The following is a 19,480-nucleotide window of genomic DNA, read 5'->3' on the forward strand; positions in this document are numbered from 1 at the left end:
CCCTCCCCGCACTCCTGATGGTGTCCTGTCTTTGGGGGGGGGGGGTCTCATGTCCGGAAGTTAGAACCTGTAAGAAATAAAATGCTGCCTCTGCTCCAGCACTGGGGACATTATGACAGTGACTAGCAGAAGCCAGAGCCTTTCCCTCTCGGGGCCACTTCTAGGCCTTCTTTGGTCCCAGGGCGATGACGAGGTTGCTCAGGAGTGTCCCAGCCTGAGTCTGGTCTGGCTGTGGGGGTGGGGGGCAGACAACAGAGGCGGGCTCAGAGTAGGGGACACTTGACTCTCCGAGTCAGGCATGGGGGGCAGCGGGCCAGGCTGACAGGCAGTTGACCTCAGGGACCTCCGTCCCCTGGGAGTGGGGGTTAGCCAGATATTTGGGGACTGAGTGTTGGGGAAGGTAGGATACCTATTCCCAGGGCATGGTTCAGGTGGGGATACTGAGGCAGATTGTGGCTATACAGTTTCGGGGACTGGGATATAGGAGGAGGGAGGGACAAGGGGAGAAGCCAAGTGTCCGGGAATCTGAGCTGGAATACCAGCAGGTCAGACACTCAGGCCTCCTGTGACAGCCTGGGATGGGATTGATTCTCAAGTGTGGGTCAGAGCAAGACCCTGGAGGTGACATCAGGTGGACACGGAGACCTGGAGGCCAGGGATCACAGAGGAGTCTCATCCACCAGCAGGGCTTGAACTCAAGCAGGTTGTTCCTCCTCGAGGACCTTTCCGGGGGCGGGGACTGACCTTGACCCCTCAGTGGCCCTGCGGTGGAGTGAGCAGAAGGCAGGTGCACCGCGGTCTGCTGGCAGCGCCGACCGTCTGGAGGAGCTGGGCAAGGGGAAAGGAGGGGCCTCTGTGGAGCTGGCCCTTTGCGGGCACTCTCTCATTTCATCTTGCCATCAGCCCTCTGAGGTGGTCTTGTCGCCCCCATTGTGCAGACAAGGAACGAAGGCTCAGAGAGGTGCATCGCACAGCTGGTAAGTGGCTGACCCAGAGCCAGCTCAGGTCTGCCCGAATCTCTCTGCGCTGCACCTTGCTGCCTCCCGAGAAGTGACTCATGCTCCTTCCAGGGATGGCGGGGGGTGGGGGTGGGTCGCAGGCCTCGATTGCCAGCCTCCCGTGCATGCTCCGAAGCTGCTGTTGAAGTTGAACAAGGCTGGGATTCCCTGGTGGGTGTCTAATAACCAGGGTGCCAGAGGCAGCAAGGCAGGAGCCCTGCGTCTGCCTCCCCTCCCCCCCCCACCACCCCCACAGCCCTGGGAGCAGGGCATGTGCCCTCTGGAGCCAGGAACAGGATTTAATTCGCAAGCCTGTCCTGAGCTCTCCTAAGTCTGCTGAGTTAATTGGGTCTGGAGCCGTGATGATGCATCTACTTTACCCAGAAAGGCAGGTCCTGTGTCCGAGTACCCCTCCAGCTGCTGCCTGGGCCGCCTCGGCGGGGTCTGAGCTCAGCGCTCGGCCGCGAGGAGGATTCCAACGGAGAGGGAGAAAATATGGACGTAGAGAGGTCGCACCCCAGGTGTGGAGATATAACAGGCATACGGACGCGGATGTGGGTACAGCCAGAGACAGACAGTTGGACACCAAGCGTCCAAGCAAAGGCACACTCCGCAGTCAGCTGCCGCTCACGGAGTTCACTCAATCCTCTGACCAACCCTGTGACCAACTCCGTGAGGCAGGAACTTTTATCCCCATTCTACAGAGGAGGAACCAGGGCGACTTGCTGCGTCACATGGCGATGAAGATGGGGGGGGGGTGGCTCCCGATGGGTCCAGGTGTGCTTGTCTCAAAGCCCCCACGGACCCCCAGCCTGTTGCTCTCGGCCTCCCCAGGCCTCGCTCAGCCTCCCGGGACAGCAGGGAGGCAGCCCCAAGCCTCATCTCAGTCGCGATCCCTTCAGTGCTGCTTTGGTGGTGGGGATGGAGACCCTGGGTTTGATCTTCCCCGAGCCCTGAGAGCCCACCCTGACCCGGCCCACTGCCAGTCCTCCCAGTGAAGCTCCCCATGCCCTGAGCCACCTCTCAAGCCTCTCACCAACTGTTCTTACACTTCCAGCTTCTGTCTTTGAGGCTCCTTTCCCTGTCTGGCCTTGCCCCACTCTGCAGACCCACACTCAGAGCCAATTCTCCAGCTTTGACTTCCCGAACTTTTGGTCCCTTCCAGGCCCCGGTAGACCCACAGCCGGACCCCTGCCCTGGCCCCTTCTTCCAGCCCACCTGGTTCACCAGGGTCCCGCAGCGGGTTCAGGGATGTATGGGTGTGGCCCTACCTGGTTTCCTGGGTTTCTGGGGAGAGACGGCTGGCCCAGCCTACTTCCTGCCTTGGGGACCGTCCCCACTGCACCAGCCGAAGCTGAGCCCCCAGCTGCAGCTTCCCTAGCGGACTGGGTGACGAGGGGTGAATCATCCCAGGGCTCGGGGCTGTTGGCAATACCCTTTCGGACCAGCAGCTCCCTGAGAGGTCAGTGCCCAAAGGAGAATTGCAAAGTAATGAAAAAGTGGTATGCACGGCCCGGACCCGGCACCGACCAGGCTCCCCTGCAGGGGGGTTCTGGGGGCAGCATGTAGGGCTGGCCGCTAACCCCTGGCCTGTGGGACCCAGGGAAGCTCCTGGGTGCCAGTGGGGGCTCCTGAGTGGCCAGGGTGATGGGGCCTTGGAGGAAATATCAGGCTAATAACACTTCTCACTGGGGACCTGTAAGGTCCATATGTTAGTCTATAATGCACTTGGTGCAGAGGAAGTGCTGAGTTTAACGGTAACTAATACTCTCTGTGAGGCCAAGAGGAAGGAGGACCTATGTCACCCAGGGTCAGGGTCCACAAAAAGGCGATGGGCGATTGGTACTGAGTGGGGCTTTGACCCTCCTCGAAGGTGGTCAGTCCTTGGAGAGGGGCTTTTCAACACTGAGCGGGGGGGCGGGGGGGTGACAGCAGGGTTCTCTGAGCTGGATCCCAAGGACAGACCTCCAGGGATCAAGGCAGCGTGGGTCCTGCCTGGAGGAGGGGGCAACGGAGGCTTTCTTCACCATGAGGACAAGCTGTTTGTTTGTGGTTTCTTTGTGAAGGAGAGCCGCTTATATTAGAGCTGATAGAGTAGGGCTGTTTTATTTCAAAAATGTGTGTTCTTACACAGACTACCCACTGTGTCTTCGCAGCTCCCTACCGAGCCAGCATTCAATCAGAGATCACAACTCCAGTCTGATCTCCCTGCGAAAACTGATGGTGTAAACCCTGTCGCGCCTGGAAGTTTCTACCTTATTTCCCGCAGGGCTGTTGGTACTTACAAGCCTGAGGCTGCTCAGGATGACAGCGGCAGGAAGAGTTCTCATACCTTGGACATGGAGAGAATCGCTTGATTTTCTAATACTGATAATCTGTAGAACGATATTCCTCTACACAGCCTGAGGCCGATGCTATCGGCAGACCACATCCTTTTAGAGACGCCCTGGCCCTGTCTGCACGTGCACCTGTGACCTGTGCGCGCCCCGGTCCTGGGTGGGAAGTACGTGCTGGAAGGCGGGGATGCGGCCAGATGCGCGGAGCCCCTACGTTTCTCACATTGGGCATGGAGACAGATGAGGCTGCATTTACTTCTTGTCAAGCACTAAAGCTTAATTGGGCCAGAAATACTCCCCAGTTCCTGCTTCTGGAAGACAGATCTCGGCTGTCACTAAGCATCTGTGGTACCCGGAAGGACTCGCGGATTTCTGTGGGCTGGAAGCTTTGAGAAAATTTTTTTTCCCCTCTGGGCCAAGTGTGTGCATGGCGTTTGCTTTTCTTTGAACCCCCGTGTCTGGAGCTTGGGCCCTAGTGGTGACGTTGTGAGCACGCCTGAGTCCCCGAGTCCCCACGTCCCTGGCACTGCTGCGCCGGGACCCGCCGGGAAGTGGGCCCACAGACCCCTGGTGCTCCAGCTTTAGAGCAAAGGGGGCTCCGTGCGGGGGGGGGGGGCTGCTCAGGGAAGGCTTCCAGAGGCAGGTGGGGGACTCTGAAGAGCTGGCGTTCTTGGAGGAAAGGGGGGCAGCCAGGGGCAGGTGCGGTGCTAAAGGGTGGAGGTGGCAAGTTCCTGCGGTTCCTGGTGTGGCGCATACCAGGCGCATGCGCAGATCCTGCCCTGCCGTCGCGCGGGTTGGGGGGGGCGGAGGGGTCGCGCACCCAGCAGAGGCAGGCTTGAAGGAAGAGCCAGAGAAGGCGAGGGGAGGGGCGAAGTGGGGCTTGGTTTGGGTGGACAGCCCCGGCAGACTGCACAGCAAGAGCAGCAGGGGTGAAGGGCCTTGCCAGGCCAGCGACGGGTCTGGAGGAACAGGGAAGGGGGCTGGCGAGGCGCCGTGCTGGGGAGGGGGGTGTAGACTGCACAGTTTAGATGGAGCCTGATGCGCAGTATGGGCACCCGTGGGGCACGAAGGAGGTCCCCGGAAGTCTGGGCCGAACCCTCTGTCCTCATTCCCCCAACCCCCCAAGCATGCCCGGAGAGGGGACATGACTCAATCAAGGTCACTCGCCCAGAAGAGGGGGGCAGGAGCCCACTCTCCACACAGATGCCTCTGCCTGGGAGCGGGGAGGGACAGGCCCCCCTGGAGGGCTGGCCTGAGGAAGGTGGAGAGAGAGAGGGAGTGCACGTCCTGGGGCCCTGGGAAGGTTCTCAGGGGGCTTGGTGTGGCAGGGCCGCCCCCGGCCAACTGACAAGAGACACCTTCCATGGTTCCCTCCCCGTTTCTGTTTGCCCTCCTCAGTTCTAGCCCCTTCTCTTCCCTGAGTCCCCTTCTGCCATGTCCTCCCTGCCCGGCAGGGCCCGAGGCTGGGGTGAGTCTGCGGACCTGGGCGCGGGTACTCCAGGCAGGTGCAGGGCTGGCTTCCCATCGTCACTCTCACGAGGCTGTTGGGCAAAAGACCGGCCCTGAAGCTGCCAGTGTCTTGAAAGGCCTGTTAAGGCCGCTGCGGGCCCAAGTCGGGCGGCCCCTGGCCTTTTGCTGCCGGCTCAGGCCATCCTTCAATCCACATGAAAGTCTAAAGGCCTCTCCTCAGAGACATTAATTAGCCCCCAATTAATGTAAGACAGAAGCTCACCCAGGATGGAGAGCAGAGTTAGCCCCGGCTCTGGAGTCTGTCCCCCGCCGGTCTGCAAACTGGCCAGCCAATCATGGTGAGGCCTCAGCTTCTTCTCTAAACAGCAGAACAGCTCAGTGTGGACTTTAGAGGGGCCTTTGGAGGTTCATTTGTTTCCTTGGCCTGTCGCTGAAGACTCCCCCTAGCACGGACCCACTTTGCTGGGCTCACACGGGCCCTCACCCCCGCACGTGGAGAGCCCCCGCCCGCAGCAGCTCGCGGCTTTAATTAGCAGCTTTGCCGCCAATCAGAGCACCTCCCCGGAGTGGAGATGCCAAGGTTTCTCTGAGAATTCTCCTTCGCGGGCTGTGCAGGGGTTTCTGAGGTGAGAGGTGCTGTCATGGTCACCCCTCTGCCCCAAGAAGAGAACCTTGCTGGCCAGTTCAGGCAGCTGGGGTGCCAGTGGGACTTGGGGGTGGGGGGTGGAAAGAAAGCAGGATGTGGTCCCTAAGTGGGCTTTCGTTCACAAGGCAGGCAGCTTCGAGACCCCCAGACTGCTCTCTGCGCCTGAGGGGTGAGCACTGCAGAAGCTCTCAGCCCAGGAGGGCGTTAGCCCTGCACACAGGGGGCCCAGGACGAGGTGGACCCGGACGGCAGAGCCTCGGGGAGGAGAGTTGCACTTCGGCCAGCTCACCGGGTCCTCCTTTTCCCTCTGCTGCCCCCTGCAACAGGTGCTCTCTGGACCCTCTTTCCTGGGGTGCGGGAGGAGGGAGCAGGAGCCCACAGAGGCCACCTCTGTGCTGGGCAGAAAGCGTTCTCCTTTCCCACCTGCTCCTGCCCCAGGCATAAACACATGCACGCACACACGCACACGAGCATGCACGCACGCACACATGCACGCACACACGCATTCTCAGATACAGCCGGAGGAAGGGAGGAGTGAGAAAAGAGGGAGACAGGCGGATGGAAGGCCGTGTGATGGGACCCTCATTCCCTAACCATCACTCAACTCTAACAACAAAGCAGACTGCGGGTCTTTTCACTGTTTTGAAATAGGATTGTAGTTAGCGAGCATCGAGAATCTTCCATGCTGGCTGTTCTGGGGAGCGCTGGGTGAGAGAGGTCTGCAGTAGGCCATCTGCAGTCTCTCCGGGGGAGAACCATCGTGAACTATAGTCAAGCTCACCCACCGTGAGTGCCGGGCAGGCAATGCGCTACCCAACAAAGAACACGCCTGCACTGAGAAATAGCTTGTCCTTTTGGATTTTTAAGCGTTGCCATTTATAGGGGCGCCTGGGTGGCTCAGTCGATTGGGTGTCTGCCTTCGGCTCAGGTCATGATCCCAGGGTTTTGGGATTGAGCCCATGTTGGGCTCCTCTCCCTCCGCCTGCCACTCTGCCTACTTGTGCTCTCTGTCTCTACCAAATAAAGATAAATTAAAATGAAATAAGATGTTGGCATTTATTTTAAAACAGGGGTTTATTTTCCAACCGAATTCTGAAGAAGGGTTTCGGTAGTTTCCTAGGGGCCAGAAGGGTCTGAATCATTTCCCTACTGTCCTGACGCTGCGGGTACCCTGAGCCCGGGACCAGAGGGGCTGGGCTGGCGTTCCCTGCCACCACCGGTGGGGGGCAAGTCACTGGTGGTCCTGGATTAGCAGAGGGAAGGGGAATCGCCTGAGCTGTCCCTCATCCTGCAGCTGCCAACAGAATTCTCCAGTGTTTCAGGTCTTACGACCTGTCAGCCCCAGAGACAGGTCCGAACCGGCTTCTCCTCTTATAGACCAGGTGCCCCAACACTTAGGCGACCAGCCTTGCTGCCCAAAGGAGGGGTGCTGAGCCTCACGCCCATTTTCCTGCCTGGTGGGAGGGCATCTCTCCCTTATTTATTATTTGTTTGTATTTAAAGATTTTATTTATTTATTTGAGAGTGAGAGAGAGCGACAGAGAGTAAGCACGAGCGTGAGGGTGGGGAGGGGCGGAGGCCCAGGGACAAGCCGACCCTGTGCTGGGCGCAGAGCCAAGACCCCGGACCGTGATCTGAGCGGAGATCAAGAGTTGAATGCTTAACTCACTGAGCCCCGCAGGCGCCCTGGGTATTTCTACTGGGAGTGTAACACGAAGCTGTGTGCAGAAGGCATGCAAACAGATTGACAGAGCACAGGCTACTAATGTAATCAGGACCAAGATGAGATTATCCTAAATCTTCGACGGTATGAGCAATCTGTGTGTGTGTGTGTGTGAGAGAGAGAGAGAGAGAGAGAGAGAGAGGTTCACAAAAGCGGCCAGTTCAGTGCTTTAACCACCACCCTCCGGGGCTCTTGGTCCCCTTCGCAGGCTCCCCTCCACACCCTGCCCGCTGGGGCTGGTCCGTGCGTCCTGGGGCCGGGGATGCCCGGAGCTGAGCCCTGACCTTGGGCACCAGTGCAGGCCCCCCTCCCACCAACCCAGATCCAGAATCTGGAACCTGCCCTGCTGTTCCTGAGCCCCCTCGTCACCTGAGTCAGTGATGGGATGTCTTTATGGCTTATCGAGTCATGGTGCTGGGCACGGAGACTTACCTCACGACTGCCAGCCCTTTGTTTTGTCCCGAAGCCCCTTCGTCCTCCCCATCTCCTCAGGCCTGAGACCGTGTGGCCAGTGGAGGACAGGTTTCCATCCCCAAGCAGGTCCGAAGGTTGCTTTAGCTCCCGGTGCCGACCTGTGCCTAGATGGTGCGCCACCTGTTTGCAGTGACATGTCTTCAGCTCGCTGGGGTCTCCCCGGCTCTTGACACGCCCTCCTTCCCAGAGAATGACCTGCCACTCCCTCCACGTCTGAGGTCTGGCTCGCTTCACATCTGATGGCGGTGATGAGGATGACGGAACTTACCACCGGGCCTACCTTGCCTCTTTTTTCCTATGAGAAAAGTTGAAACACACACACACACACATAGAAGAGAGAAGAGTAGAGAACCCCTGTGTGTCCATCACCCAACTCACGGCCAGTCTTGTAGCCTCTGTTCTGCCCACGTTGGCTGCTTGCTCTTTCGTTTACTGGAGTATTTTATTTTATTTATTTATTTTAAAGATTTTTGGTGTTTTTTTAATTGAGAGAGAGAGAATGTGAGCAGCGCAGGGAAGGGGCAGAGGGAGAGGGAGAATCTCAAGCAGACTCCTCGCTGAGTGCGAAGCCCGATGCCGGGCTTGATCTCACAACCCTGAGATCATGACCTGAGCGGAAATCAAGAGTCAGATGCCCAACCGACTGAGCCCCCCAGGTGCCCCCGTTTCCTGGAGTATTTTAAAGCAAATTCTAGATGTCATGATAATCCGGTCATAACTGATCTCAGTCATTTTGAGCTGATTTTGTATGTGTATGTGTTAAAATATAGTGTCATATTGTTATCACACCTGGCATAATTTATCTTAATAACCTTTATGCAATTATTTTAACCAGCTGGTTTGTCCAAATCAGCAGCCCCCGGAGGACTGCAGACTCATTCATTAGTTAAGTGTCCTTGGACCCCTCCATTCCTTTACCGCCCCCGCGTAGAGACCCCGGGCAATCTGCCTGTAGGATGCTCTGGATTCTGGACTGGGACCAATGCTTCCTTATCATGTCATTTGACTTGTTCTTCCATGTTCCATATTCAGGCAGAGCTGTAGGAGGGCTGGAGAACCACGGGGGACAGACCTCCTGGAGGAGGGGGTATTTATCACCAACATCGCTCAGCACTGCTGGTGTCTGGTGATGACAAAAAGCAGACCAAGGGGTGCCTGGCTGGCTCACTCAGTGGAGCATGCGACTCTTGATCTCGGGATCATGAGTTCGAGCCCCACATTGGGTGTCGAGATGGCTTAAACAAATAAAACTTATGGAAAAAAAAAAGGCAGACCAACTTTTAGTTGGTTTTATTATTGGTTTAAAATTCTCTACGGAGTAACCTATCGCCTGCACATAGGTGGATCCCTACCTCCCCTGACCCCCTCCTTGTCAGGCCATGGGGTCCCAGTTCCATTTTTCAGACAAGACGATTTTATAGGCGGTGCTATACGCTCCTTACCGCGTCCCAGCACGAGACGCAGGGTCTGCGTTTGTCTCTCAGGTGCCTTCAGATGATACCTGCGAGACGGGCTTAGAAGCTCAGCTTCACGATTTCCTTAGAGGTTACAAAATAGTGATTTTTCCTTTCTATCATTTCTTCCGATTTGTTATCTGAGGATTACCCTTTATAAAGAAGAATTTCTCTCCTTTCACCCAATTTTCAGAGCAAGGATTGTGTGCCCCAGCAGCCTTGAACATTGACCAATGACGTTTTTTGTTCGTAGTAGCCTTCGGGCACACAGATTTTTATGTGTGTGCTGTCTCCAATCTCCGCAATTCGTATTCTTTCGTGTTGCTCAGATTGTCTCTGCTTAGGTGGGCAGGTATATCCTCCGTCCTTCTGATGTGACCTTGGTTCTTCCTTTTTTTCCTTGTACAACAACATACTCCAAGCTCCTCTTAGGCAATTCCTGCCCCAGACCTAGAATCGGCCGTTTCTCCAAGGAGCCCGGGTTACTCTGGGAGGAAATGGTACTTAGAGACCCCCAGCTGGTTACTCGTGGTGCTCACGGCCGCTGGGTCGACGTTACCTGCAGACCGGACAGCACTGGAGCTCGGGGGTGTGTGTGTCTGTTTCTTTTCAATTAAACTTTTCATTGAAGCAGAGCACATATAACAGGAAAGTGAATAAATCATGACCATTCAGCTTGATGAGTTTTCACATAGAGTGAGCAAGAAATAGATGATCGGTACCTGGAAGCCCCCGCGCCTCCCTCTCCCAGGTGCTGCCCCCACACAAAGATCACCCACCTGACTTCTATCATCATAGGTTCTGTTTGGTTTTGAAATGGATGCAAATTTAATACAAATATAATGGTTTTATTCTCATATTTTTAAAGGAAAACAATTATGAGTTCATACTGATATTTCCGACTCAAATGTCACATTACAGGGTTTTGACTTAACTTGGTTGAATTTATGCTTTCATTTCTTTTCTCTTCGCTGAAAAGCTTGGTTTTTAATGACTTCAACATAATTACTTATTTGACTTGTTCTGCAATAGAACTATAATGGCTTCAAAATAGCTGTATGCGTATTGGGCTGACAATAAGATGACTGAATACAGTATAAGATTTCTTTGTGGTTTGTTTTGTCCTTAGAGTATATGTTACCAGGACCGTATAATCGAAATTCCATATTCTAAAGTCATTTGAATAATTATTTTCTCTGTGTTGTTATGCTAGTAACTTGATATGCAGTGAGGTGGATTTCTTTCCTTTTGTTTTCAATTTTTTTTGGAGTAAAAAAATATTAAGTAATCTCTACTCCCAATATGGGACTTGAACTCACAGCCCCGAGATCAACAGTCACACACTCCGCTGACTGAGCCAGCCAGGCACCCCTGTTTTCAATTTTTAAAAAGATTTATTTATTTATTTGACAGAGAGAGAGAGGGAGAGAGACAGCATGACCACACGTGAGTGGGGAGGAAGGGGCAGAGGGAGAGGGAGAGAGAGAATCTCAAGCAGACTCCGAACTGAGTGCAGAGCCTGATGCAGGACTTAATCCCACGACGCTGAGCCAAAACCAAGAGTAGGCACTCAATGGCCCGTGCCCCTCAGGTGCCCCACGTGTTTCCAATTTTTAAGACCTGTTTTTTTTGCCATGCTTTTTTTTTTTAATTTTTAGTTTTCATTTTTTTTTATTCAAGCATAATTTACATACAGTATTATGTTAGTTTTAGGTATATTGCCATGCTCATTATTGTTTTTTAAATTATGGATTCGTAGTCAAGCTATATAACGGACATATTCAGAGAAGCTCCTCCACCCTGAGCTCTCGCCCTGCATAGGTAAATTTTACTAACATAGGGGATTTTTATTACTTGATTTATCCATTCATCAGTTTAAAAAAATAAGTAAATATGTATATACTCCCATTACCCCCACCCATTTTGTAGTGGATTAGTGACGGTAACAAATTTTTTGTCACTCTCCCCATCCTTTCTCTTCCCCTTCGACCTGGGTTGGTCCTGCGGCCGCTTTCGCCAATAGAACGCCGAGCGAGGGACGCTTAGCCAACTGCACCTTTCACTTCTCCTTGCTAAGCTCACCCTTGGGATTCAGGATTCCGCTGCGAAATGAAAAAGCCCAAGCTAGCCGTGTGGGGCCTCCCAGCCTTCCCCGCCAAGGCACCAGACATGCGAGTGAGTCACCTTGGCCGGTCCAGCCCAGCCGCCATCTGACGGCAGCAGCACGAGAAGGGAAAGCAGGAGAACCACGGATTCGTGAGAGAGAATGAATCTTCGGTGATGGGCTAAGCCACTAGGTTTTGGGAGGGTTTGTTACGTAGCTGTAGATAGTCAAAGCATCTCATTTATGCAGAGGGATGCATTCTAGTTACCGACGGCTCCTTGCATTCGTCACTTAGTGTGTGCTGGAGATCACCGTGTAGCCCACAGTGACTATAATATTTTCCTGACGACCCAGGCCGCAGAGGGAGAGGAGAGATTTGGAAAGGCCCAGTGACTTGCCCAGGGCTGCACACGCAGCGTACGGGTCTGCTAGGGCAGCCAGAACACAATACCTAAATGACAGATGACAGCAATGTGCTTGCTCACAGTTCCGGAGGCTGGAAGTCCAAGTTCAAGGTGCCAGCAGGCTTCTTCCGAGTCCTCTCTCCTTGTCTTGCAGACAAACGCCTTCTGATGTGGTCCCTCCCCTGTGTGTGCATATTCCTGGGGTCTCTCCGTGTGTCCAGATTTCCTCCTCCTCTAAGGGCCCCAGACAGATTGGAGGAGAGCTCACCCTCGTGACCTCATTTTGACTTCATCGTCTCTTTCAAGGCCCCGTCTCCAAACCAGTTATGTTCTGGAACGCTGGCAGGTAGGACCTCGGCATGCGACTTCACAAGGATTGCCGACCCTCTCCTAGCTGCCACGTCAGGCTTACACGCGCCCCTTCCCTTTGTTTTGCTGCTGGAGATGCTGCAGACCGTTTATGACATATAAACATACTCTGCCCTTCACCCTGCTCGTGCTCTCTCGCTCTCAAATACGTAAGTAAAATCTTAAAAAAAAATAAACAACTGATTCCGAAAGCATAAGAAGAGAGAGTGAGGGGTCCTCTCCCCGCCCTCACCCTGCCCCATTCTCAATTAGAGAATGATTTTGGGGGAGAACTCTGCTAGGGGGTTAGGGAGGCCCCATATTTTGGTAGGTTCTCGATGTTCTCTGAATAGATGATTGATATCCTGTGATGTTCTCTTCAATAGCTATTTTATTTTATTTTCTGTTATTTTGAAAGATTTAACTTATTTGCTTGAGAGAGAGAGAGAGCACAGAGGGAGAGGGAGAAGCAGACTCCCCGCTGAGCAGGGAGCCCGATGTGGGGCTCGATCCCAGGACCCTGAGATCATGACCTGAGCCGAAGGCAGACGCTTCACGGACTGAGCCACCCAGGTGCCCCACGCGCGGGGTGGGTTCAAAGCTCAGGTGGAAAGCAGGGGTCAGGGGTCGGGAAGCCCAGCTTGCTGGCGGAGGAGTGATGGGCTGGGGACACGGGCAGGCACTGCCGGGACAACCTTTAGATGGGCTTGAGCTGCTGGCTATCCCTGCTGCCCTCTGTGACCTCTGATCCCTTGGCATTTTCCTCCTCTGAAAAAAAGTCGATACCTCGGTCTCCGGGTGTCTAGATGGGGATTTAACAAGGAGACAACGAGGGGGCCTCCCCAGTGAAAACTGTGCCTGAACCCCGGCCTCGAGGCTCCTTCCCCGAGGGGGCAGACTTCAGAGAAGATGGTAGCAAGAGGACACCCCAGGTGCTCAGGTGTCCCTCTGGCCCCCGCTGACCCCCAGCCATGTAGGGCCCCCCCACAGGGGAGATCAGGCCCCAGGAAGGCCCGTGGCAGCCGCTAACATAGAGACCCACCGTCTATCACTACAGTCGTGGGCGCTCCTGTCTTGACCCCTCTGTGACGCAGAGCTGCTCTGGCGTTTCCCACTAGTGTTGTCCCATTTCCCAGCTGAAGAACTGAGGCACAGAGGAGGGAAGTGAGTTGTCCAGGTTCACGTGGCCCACGGCCTGTGCAGCTGACACTCACACCTGGCCAGTCTGACTCCAGGACTGACGATCTTAGCCACGCCAGCCTTTTGTCTCTGTTTTTAAAAAAGGCCGAAGAAAAGAAGCTCCCTTGTCCCTGCTTGTGGTTTTCTGGACCCCTGCCTGTGGGCCCCTGGGTCACCTCCCGTTGACCACCAGGCCGTAGTCCTGTTTCCAGGACTTTAGATTCACTGCAGGCTAAACTCCTCCCCTCCTTCCTCCCTCCTCCTCCCCCTCCTCCCCCTGTCTCCTCCATTCTTCTTTCTCCCCTTCCTTCCTCCCCCTCTTCACCCTCCTTCTCCCTTCTCTCCCTCCCTCCCCTCCTTTTCCTTCCCCTACCTCCTCCTGCCGGCTCCCTCTCCTCCTCCTCCCCTCCCCTCTCATTCCTCTCCTATCTCCTCCTCTCCCTCCCCTTCTCTCCTCTCCATCCCCTCCCTCCTCCCTTCCTCCCTTTCTCTCCTTCCCCCTGCCTGCTCCTCCTCTTCTCCCTGCCCTCCCTCCTCTCCCCTTCTCTCCCTCCTCCCCCTCCTCTCCCTCCCACACCCCCTCCTCCATTAACATCTTGGGATATATTTACTTAGAACAGAGTGGTTTCTTTCTATCCTTGTTTCTAGCTTGATTTTTTTTCTTTTACTTATCAGTTTTCAAAATAAAGAATTCGTTTATTAACCTCCTTAACTGATAACCAATTAATCTCTCTCTCTTTTTTTTTATAGTATCCTGACAGCCTCAGGGACGCAAATACATTTGACCTGTTTCAGTCTGTTGAAGCGACTGTCCTTCCTGACACTCAGCGTCTCACCCTGGCTCCCGGGTCCTGTTGACCTGCCCCTGGTTGTGTTCGGGTGCGGGCTGGGGTGACAGGTTTCTCCACGCCCCTCACACCTCGGGCGTCAGGATGGGGGGAGAACCCTAATGTGAGTTTTAAAGGAGCTCCTTACCCCGTCCCTTTCCCCAAGGCCGGAGAAGCCATAGGAAGGTGGGAGGTAAACCTCTGTCGTGTTTCAGGCTTATTCAAGAGGTTTGGGCTGAATTCCTCTGGGGTGGGGGTGGGACGGGGGCTGGTGCTGGAGGGGGGCAGCCCAGAAGGGGGTGAGGAGGGTTCCCCAAGAAAGGTGAAGCGCTGGCTTTGGGAGCTTCTCAGGGTGGCTGAGGGCAAGTCATGTTCCCTCAGAGCGGGGAAGCTGTCAGACCTTTGCGGGGGTGGCCGGTGGATGCAGGGGGGCCACGGAGCCGGGGGCTTGGGCTGCCCCGGGGGTTCCTGTCCCCGGGCATAGCGCATGGACCCTGACAGCCTGGGCAGCAGGACTCTCAGGCACAACCCTAGAGACCTTTCCTGGTCTTCTACAAGTTTTGTTCTCTAACCTCGAACAGCTCGGGAAGTGGAGGCTGGATTTGACTGTTGGAGGCTGTTGTCACACACAAGGGCTGTCATCCGTGATTGGGGCCCCAATGCTGAGACACGCTGACATGGGACACTTTGTTCCCTAGTCCCGAGGCTCTGGGGACAGGCGGTTGTCCGTTCCCCAGATGTGGACAAGAGGAAGGGGTGAACCTGTTCTTTCAAACGCTTCATCAATGCCGGCAGTTTGGAGGCCCCTCACCACCCCTTCCCCTCCACAGACTCTGCGGACTGAGGACCGTGCGTCGGGCTCTCTCCCCTCTGGGCCGCGGCACAGGTGACTGGGTCGGTCGGGTTAGGTGCAGATGCACAGGGCAAAGTAACACACGAGTAGCTTAAATATTGTGTTCATCCCTCTTTCATGTAAAGCTGCTGGTCTCCAGGGCTGGTCTAGCGACTCCACAGCTGCCAGGGACCCAGGCTCCTTTCAACTTTCTGCCCTGCTGTTCTTAGCAGTTGGCTTCCCTCCTGAGGTTCACTTCGTGGTACAAAATGGCTGCTGGAATTCCGGCCATTGTGTCCACGTTCAAGGCAGGAAAACGGGAGAACCAGGCTGTGTCTCCTAGGTGAGACAGGACTCCTTCTAAGAAACCCTATACGCTTCCATTTATGTCTCATTATTCACTCTTAGCTACGAGGGGGTCTGGGAAATGCCATCTCTTAGCTGCACGCTGCCCACCAGAATAAAATGTTATTCTAATTTTAAAGATGAAGAGATGGACACATACAAGGCAGGAACGAGTAATGTCATAACCTCTGCCACTCAGTGTCCTTTCTCTCTTTCTGGAGTGCTCTATTGACCCATGAGCTCTCAATTAGATATCACTTCTTCTGGGTGCTTCCCTGGACCGAGACTCGCTGGTTCTCGCACCATCTGGTACCTGCTGACTTACCCCCCACTCTCCTTGCCGGCAGGGAGCTCCAGGAAGGCAGGGGCTGCAGGGGCTCCCATCCTGCTTAGGGAGGGCGGGGCAACATTCCTTCTGGAACATTTCACACTCATTCCCCTGTTGGGAATGCTGGTACAACCCCCAGTCGATCTTGCTGTGTTTTCACTTCTGAGTCATTACCACAAACATGTACCCAAACCTTTTTTTTTTTTTTTTTTTTTTTTTTTTTTTGGGGAAGAAAAAGCTTCTCTTCCCAAACCGCTGGGGCTGGTACATGATTTGTGCCCTCACAGCGCTGGGGAACAACCGGCATATCCAGAACAGCGTTCACGCCTGTCTGGCTGGCAGTTTGTAGGGTAATAAAATAAGAAGTAATTTAGAAGCGGCGAAGAACTTGAACTGAAGCATAATTCCATTTGGTGCAGAGAGCCAAGCTGTTCTGCATAATTTGTCAACCAGCCAGGCCTCCCTGACTTGCTCAAGCCAACGGCTCCCACCTCCTCCCCATCTCTCCCTGGCTTCTTCTAATTCAATTCTAAGTGGCAGCGGTCCAGGCTCCCAGCGTCCCCAGGAAAGACGTTTTCTCCCTCAGCTGAGCCCGCTGGTCCATTGTCTTTGCAAGTAGCTGACCTGAGATGAAAATTCTCGGCCTTTTGATCCCAGAAACTTGCCTCTGGAAGAATATCAGTGGTTTTCAGTAGCATCTATCAGAGCCTAGCAACCCACTCCAAACGCAGGGGCTTCGAATAACAATGTATTCCTTCTCCCGATTCTGTGGGCTGTCGCTTCGGTCACTCATAGGCGGTCCCCTGGGGCCCACCTGTGGCTGGCACATCCACGGTGGCCTCTCATCCCCCCCGGCCCCTGCCCCACCGCTACCACGTGGCCTTGAGCCATTCAGGCCTACCTCGAGCTTTCTCCAGCACAGCGGCCGGCTTGCAAGAAGGGACTTTCTAAGGGAGCAGGTCCCAGTTGGCAAGGGCTTGCTGGGCCTTGTGCCAGTCATATCCCGTGCAAGTCCCATGGCCAGTCCGGGAGTCACGAGTTGGAAACGCACAGGCCACAGATCCCGGGAGGCATGGGTCCTTGGGCCACCAATGCAACAGTCTACACAAGGGTGGTGGCAGGGGGAGGAGTGACTGGCTTAGGGCAGGCCACGCACGACTCCCTCCTGAGGCCCAGAGGCAGGGCCAGTGGGTGACCGAGAGCTTTCACAGAAGCTGCTCAGCAAGGAGAGGTCTGCTTTGTAAGATAGTGAGTTCCTCGTCTTGGGAAGCATCCAAAGAGAGCCTGGACCACCTCTTGGTGGGGATGGGCTGAGTCGGGGAGCTGGAGTAAGTGACCATAAGCTCCTTTTGTCTTGATCTGTTTAATGCCCTCTGTGGCAGGCCAGTCACACTGTCTCCCAGATAGTGGGTCCCCGCATCGGGCAGCTCGCCGGGGGAGTTGGGGTGCGGCAGCGATCCTAGTCTTCGGGTGGAAAATAGCTCAGGGGCCCAAACCTTAGGGACTCATCTCTGTGGACCGTGTTCTCACTGACTGACAGCCACGGTGGGGTGAGTGGGTGCCCTTTGCTGTCCTGGCCAGCCCCGAGGGAGACAGGCAGGAGGGTCTGAAAACAGACCGTGGGGGCTGCCGGGGCGGGGGGCAGGCCCAGGAGGGGTTGCCACCGAGGGCGGGCCAGCCAGGTGAGGGGGTGGCCGTGGGGCAGGGTCCCACATGTGCTTCCGCAACGCCCATGGGTCAGTGCCTTGAGTCTGAGGGTACCGTCTTGGGGGGTTCAGCCTATTTATTCAGGAGTGGCCCTGGGTCTACCCAAAGATGGTGCGAGGCCTTCAGGTGACAGAGCCCGCGCCAGAGCTGTCCCTGGAGCACGGAGGGAGAGGCAGGGCGCCGGGCCAGATCTGACAGGCTCTCCCCCTACAGCCCGGCGTGACGGCAACTTCAGGCAAAAGCTTCTAGGGGAGCAGATCCCACCAACACGGCCCCTTTCCACCTCAAGACAGGCTGCAATCCCCGTGTTAGCCCCTCTCCTCTCGAGCCGCAAGGAGTTTCTTTCCTGGAGGCTATGTGACTGAGGGCTCCTGCTTTTTGCTGGCATTTGGCTGAGGCTGTCTTCAGCTCCCTGCCACATGGGCCTCCTCCACATGGCCTGGGGCTTCATCAAGTCTGCAGGGAGAGCTTCTCACCTCAGGGAGGGCCCAGTCCTCCTGGAAGGGCTTTCGCCTGATTAGGTCAGGCCCACCCAGGACAACCTCCCTTTACATTAACTACAAATCAACGGATTTGGGACCTTAATTACCTCTGCAAAACCACTCTAAGGTTGCCATATTCCATTGGCTAGAAACAGTCACATGTCCCACCCAGGCTCAGAGGAAGGGGTGTGAACAGAAGGGGATGGAAATCATGAGGGCCATCCATCCAGGCTGTTTCCCTCACACCCTCTTCGGAAACCCCCTAGGCTGCAGTCCCTAATCCCTCCCCCTTATTGCTGGGGCCCATGCTCCCCACTTTCATCCCCCTGCCCAGCTCCTCCAGATTGCTCTTCTCAGCTGGTAATCCAAGACTTCTTTCCATCATGCCCGACTCAGTCTTCCCCCCCATCTGTCTGACAAAGTCCAGATCAAAGATGTAGGTCCTCCAAAGGGGACTCTGCCACCTCTTTGGGGCCTCTGCTTTATTCCAAAGAAGTGACCAGTGGTGCACATTTAATTTTAAGATTTTATTATATATTTATTTATTTTAGAGAGAAAGAAAGGGGGGAGAGGGAGAGAATCCCAAGCAAACTGCACTGAGTGCAGAGTCCCACGCAGGGCTCAATTCCACAACCCCGAGATCACCACCCGAGCCGAAACCAAGAGTTGGACACTCAGCTAACTGAGCCACCCGGGTGTCCTTGAGATTTTATGTTTAAGTAATCGCTACACCCAATGTGGGACTCGAACTCATGACCCTGAGGTCAAGAGTTGCTGCTGCATGGACTGAGTCAGCCGGGCGCCCCCAGTCTCCCATATTTTAGGGATCCATGACTCGTGAGTGGTAAAAACGGTTCATTTGGTTGCTGAGAAGATCGCTCTGAATCACTCTGCTTAGATGACCACCTACTTTGTGACTCTGAATCACTCTGCTTAGATGACCACCTGCTTTGTGACTCTGTGGGGTCATGTCCTGGCAGGTTCTGGAGGCATGTCTCCCTCCCCCCGCCACCCCAGAGGATGACCGGCTGATAAATCACCTATACTTTGTGTGTTTTTGCTTCGAGAATGAGATGACAAGCTGGTACCCAGGGAACTGTCCCAGGCTGCTCCAAGATGTGTTAGGAATGACAGCGGAAATACTTACCTAAAACGGAAAAGCTCCGTTTCCCCCCTTCCTGCGTATGGAAAAACCCCATCTTCCCCTCCCTGTTTCTTCCCTGTGTGTGTCCTTTTCCACTCACGCAGAACCCCTACTTGTGACACTCTGGCCACTGAATGTGTGCAGGTCCCCCCCGCCCCCCACAGTTGTGCGACACCAGCGGCACGTCCTACAGTTTGACTCCCTTCTGACTGTCAACCCGGGGATGGCATCAGACCCCACTGGGCTCAGCCCCACGAGACCGCCCTCCCCCCACATCCACATCAGACATGTCGCAAGGCCCGGCTGTCACCTGGGCTTCTGGTCAACCCGCTATACAGCAGAGGTTCCAAGGACGCTCTCTTTGCTGGAGCAGCTCACAGAACTCGGGAAACACTTACGTTTACTAGTTTATGGAAGGGTATAAACAATATAGAGGAAGAGCCAGATGCAGGGGTGCGTCGGGTGAGGTCTGAAAGCGTCCCGAACACAGGAACTTTTGTCCCGGTGGCTTTGGGGTGCGTCCCCTCCCCTGTGGACATGTTCCCCTACCTGGAAACTCTCCGAACCCTGTACTACTGGGATTTTACGGAGGCACACCCTGTGGGTGTGATCAATCTTTAACTTCATTTCCAGCCCCTTTCCCTTCTCCAGAGAACGAGGGGGGCTGAAAATTCCAATC

The sequence above is a fragment of the Ursus americanus genome, chromosome 2 (assembly GCF_024610735.1).
Source record: "Ursus americanus isolate L20-20 chromosome 2, mUrsAme1.1.p, whole genome shotgun sequence".
NCBI classification, from domain to species: Eukaryota; Metazoa; Chordata; class Mammalia; order Carnivora; family Ursidae; genus Ursus; species Ursus americanus.